The sequence below is a fragment of the Dermacentor andersoni genome, chromosome 10 (assembly GCF_023375885.2).
Source record: "Dermacentor andersoni chromosome 10, qqDerAnde1_hic_scaffold, whole genome shotgun sequence".
Lineage (NCBI taxonomy): Eukaryota > Metazoa > Arthropoda > Arachnida > Ixodida > Ixodidae > Dermacentor > Dermacentor andersoni.
In genome coordinates this window covers 61341027-61345870 of record NC_092823.1, presented here as the reverse complement: position 1 = coordinate 61345870, position 4844 = coordinate 61341027, and positions in this window count along the sequence as shown.

The following is a 4844-nucleotide window of genomic DNA, read 5'->3' as shown; positions in this document are numbered from 1 at the left end:
AGTTGCGGAACACCAATAAAAACACAGGGCATTCGGCAGGAGGAGGCGGCGTGCTGATTATGTTTCATCAGATGTATCGTGCCCCGGTGGCCATGGGATCAGTGCCGAGCAATTCCACACTTGTCCCGGCCGCGCTGCAATCATTCGGGTCTCCCGAGAGCAGCCACACGCGAACTGCCACGACACGCAAGCAGAGACATCTAAAACAGGGTTGACACCTCCCGATCCTTTTTCTCCTTCGCATCCTTCGTGTGCTTGGCGAGGCGTGGGAATTGCCTAGCGCTGGCTGGGGTGCAGCTTGCTTGCTCTTGCCTGTCCGATGAGTAGCACACATGATTGCGTTGTGTTGCACAGAACGCATGTGTGCTGTATTGCGGAAGCTAGAGCTGGCGTGCCCTTAATTTAGCAATTCCACTATGGCTCAGCTTCATTCGTATAACGAACGTTTATATTTTCTGCATCTTTCTTCGTCGCATTGGGCCATCTATGAGAGTGTATTGCAGGTTATTGAATTTATGCAACCTTGTTAGCGCTGACTTGCGATTGGCCTGTGCCAGCGAAAAATTTCATAGCACTTGAATATCAAATGTACGTTTATTTTGACTGAAATAGAAGGGAGCCGTGGTGAGCATTGATAGTACACGAAGTTTTCATGTCTACCTAATAGGAATTCAGGAAGGGAAGCTGAAAAGGTGTTCACGATTGCCTATATTTGTGCAATCGACTAAGAGACTCAAAGTTTTTGCACGTATTGAGGTTGCAAAGAGGTGTGCTAAATAACGACGGCACGTGGTTTGTTAAAAAAGAACTGATTATGCCTTTTTATGCGCACTATTTTTACCTTTGTGGTTACAAATTAAATTACAAGTTTCCTAAATCACTGTTGAAAGAGTCCGCAAGCATGATAATGGCTTTTCAAGCAGATACTTTCCCGCCATAAAAAGAATACCCTTCTGGAATGTTCTTACGAGAACGTTGAGGGCACGTGATCATCAACGTGCGTACGAACTCCCGAAGTCTAATATATGGCAAAGATGACTTACGAAGAAGCGGCTTTTAGAAAGACACTGGTTCAGAAACACTATGAGCGCAATGGTACCTAATCCATTTAAGAAACGGTCTTACCACGCTCTAATGTTTTGGATTTGCAATTTGTGCTTAGTAATGTTTCGGTAGCGACTATAGTAAGCATGGTTCCAGCGTTTTTTGAGATGTACCAAATTCCAGCAGCGTTGTACTGAAGGCCGCTTGCAAAACCAGCCATGAAGGTATTTTTGTGATACTCTTTTTTTTTACAAAACGTTACGCCTTAAATACTTAAATACACTGCTATACCGTACGTTATTGTACAATTGTAGTGTTGGTTTCTTGACGATGGGTTTCCGATACTGTGTTTCGACAGATAGATTAGTGTCCAGTTACTGTTCACTGGGCGTCACCTTGTTTGAAGCGTAGCGCTTCTTTACGTTTTCCTTCATTTATTCTTGAGGCCGGGCTTGGTGCGTATTGAAAATGCGCGGCATTTTATTTGCATCGGTGGCCGAGACAATCATAAAGAGACGTACCACGTAATTGGTCATTGATATGTGTTCTTCGTAATAAAGCCAATATATATTGTATCATTCAGTAGAACGTTTAAACGTTATGTGTATCTTCTTTTCATGTCCTCAAGCCAGTGTGCTTCTTACCGCAGTTGCCATCCATTGATATTGCGAAAAGTAGCCGTAGGCGAAAGGACATTACTGCTTTCCCACCTGAAATTGATGTTACCCAGCGTGAAACATGAGTTGCGAGCCTTAGAACACACTTGGAGTCCATGTGTAGAGAAGAGCGCCATCCGGTCCTGAGCTTAAACATATGGTCAAGCCGAAGTTATCAAACACGTGAATGACAAGAAGAAGAAGTATTTTAATGACTGGAAAATGTAGAGAGGTCGGCCGGATAATGGAGCATCTGGCCTGGTACTCTACGTAAGGGAAGGGGAAGAGGGGAAGAAAAAGGGTCGCAATGGGGGATGATAATGGGAGGAACGAGGTGAAGGACACATTACACAACTGCTTTCACAGGCGTGAGTCCAGGCGCGTGTCACCTATGAAGCAGTCACGGACACTCCTAGCCGCTGACAACATAACAATAAAAAGGTATCAGCACTTTAAAACACAAACGCAATTTACACATATGCACCAGCGAATTAGGTTCGTTATTTCCCTGACTTCAAGCAATTTCATAACGTCTAAAACGGCCATCTGCTCCGTGGACATGCCTTGCTGTCACTTGTTTTAGGAGCAAACCTCAACTTCCTTGTTCATTTCGTTGATCACCGTGATGCCCGTGCTCGGCCAAAGGTAATGTTTTAGCTTGAACAAACAAGCTTTTCTAAGCATGAAATGCCTTTAGCTCATGTTGTCGGCTACCTTCAAGTGACCTTGAGCCAAACGCCAGAGGCGTTATCCGAGCAAGTTTCGAGAACAAAACGACACCATCCGAGCAAGCAGTCAAAAGTGAAGAAATTGTGGTCTCTGGCCCTAAACCCTTTTTTGCAGAATCGCTATACGTACGTTAGTTACTGCCCAAACAAGTTACGAAAAAACATTACTTCCGAGTTCTTCCCAATGTTTGCTCACAATATCACTCAAGCTGTAACTACTTGTACGCCGAAGCTTTATTTGTCATTTCCGATAGCGGCGTTCAAAAGGCAGACACAGGGCACCATATACTTCATTGTTATCTTTTGGCGCAGAGACAGGGTTGCCTCTGCTCTTTTGCACGCCAGTGGTCAATGAGTTCCGCGGCTCGGTTGTCGCGTCGCCTCGAGAGATGGCGCCACGCTCTGTTGCGCGTCCTTCAGGCCCTTTTCTTCTTCTAGCCGGGCAATGCGCTCCGTCTCCGTATCGTCTTTCGCTGCCTGTCGTGCCGCCATGAGCCGTTTTTCTTCTGGCTCGACAGCGTCCATATGGACCTGTGCACGTTAAGGTGTAGTGCGGTATTGTGTGGTTGCGTGTGCCGTTGCGAGCATGCACTACACTAAATTTATGTTTCTGGCTAGTATCATCTCCAATCAGTCTGCTTTGCCGGTTGCAATTTCATTCTTTCATCTACTCTCGATTACGGGAGACCAGCAATCTTTTATTTCGATTAGCCTAGCATATACAACAGCAGAGCACTTTCGTTAAGCTTTGAGCGTCGGACTCCGTCGGACTCGACTCTCTTTCACAGGTGAAAAACAGCTGCACAACAGATTAATGGGCGTAGCTGGTTGGTAATCCTTAGGTTGCTTACGACTATAGGTCTATAGGCACGCAATGCGGCTCCAGCAACGCAGGGGTATAGAGGAGTAGATCGACGTCTAATTTGGGCCCGGCACTAGTGGGAAAGCCAGCAGAAGAAAAATGCAATGTCTAAGAAACCTCACCCGGCTGTGGCGGTATTGCGTACTCCTGTGATTGAAACGCTGTACGAAACGCACACGCGCTGTGCGTGTACCTTCTTCCAGTCCTTGTCGTGTGTGGCGCTCTTAGAAGTTCAATATATTAAAGCATGTTTTCAAATAACTTAACTGCGTAGTTTGAACGAGCGCACTGACTGTAAGCGTACGGGGCTTCGCCAAGAGAAGGGTTTCTCCTATAAACCAACGACCAAACCAGCTTCATTGGGAGATACGTGACACCACCATCCAAGAGGAACAGACGTGAAAAAAATGTAAAAAGAACGAAATAGCCTATTTAAGGAGAAGCCTGCACAGAGAATGTACATTCCAGGGAACTTCTGCTGACAAGATACGTAAACCAGCAACAAATATAAAAAAGGGCATTTTATGGTACACCTACCACGGGAGACGTTGGACGGACGAAGACGAATCAGTCGGACGCGGGAAATAGCGGTAAAATAAAAGGCCAGTGCGGTCTGTGGGACCCATAAACGCAAGATTGCCGGAAACCCGGAAGTACGCCGCCTGCAAGTCGATCTGATGAAAAGCTCTGAATCGCGACCAAGGCACGTCGCGCTCCATAAAAGAAAATCGCAAACACCTTTTCGATCAGTGCGTGAGTAGAATACTTCCTTACTGCCGCAAGTGAGCAGTGATGAACTTCAGTCGTCAGCACTGATAGAAAAAAATGTTCCGTACCAGGACTTTGCCCAATCACAGACTGATCAACGAAATTCCTGCGAGAAATAATCTCGGATATTAAGCTTGCGAAGCACAGCTTTTCAAGGTCATTTCTATAATCCCAATTTGAGACCTTCGTACATAGGTAACCGAAATCTTAATACCATTCGGTATATGTTATAGCAAGCGTTCATTTGTAGGTATTTGGGGAAAACAGCTCACAATTCAACAATTGCGGTACTAATGCTTACTCGGTAAAAATATAATTCTTTATTTGTAAGCATGTACGCTACATTGCTAGAAATAATGGAAAATAGCTGTTATACTTTTCCGTAAAGTGTTATAACGTTCTGAATTGGTGGAATTACCAAGCTTAGCACTTATGCAGAATACTATATTTTGCTTAACACACCACTGATATTCTAACTCATGGGATGGCATTATTTCTCGAAACATAGATAACATTGCTTGTATGCGTTGCTCACGGCGGTAGTATATAGGTGTATAAACATAACGGTAGGAAAAAAATCGAAATCGATGTTCGCTGCCGAGCTTAGCAGTACATGAAATTGCCTTCCGCATATTTGACTTCTCAATTTTATCTACACATAGTAAACGTACGGAAGTGCGTTTAAGCGAAATAGCCAGGGTTGACGGGAACAATGTTCCATATGCTTTTGTCTGTTACATGGAACTTTGTTTAACCTTGCGGTGGTGGCGTTAGGTTATTGCAACA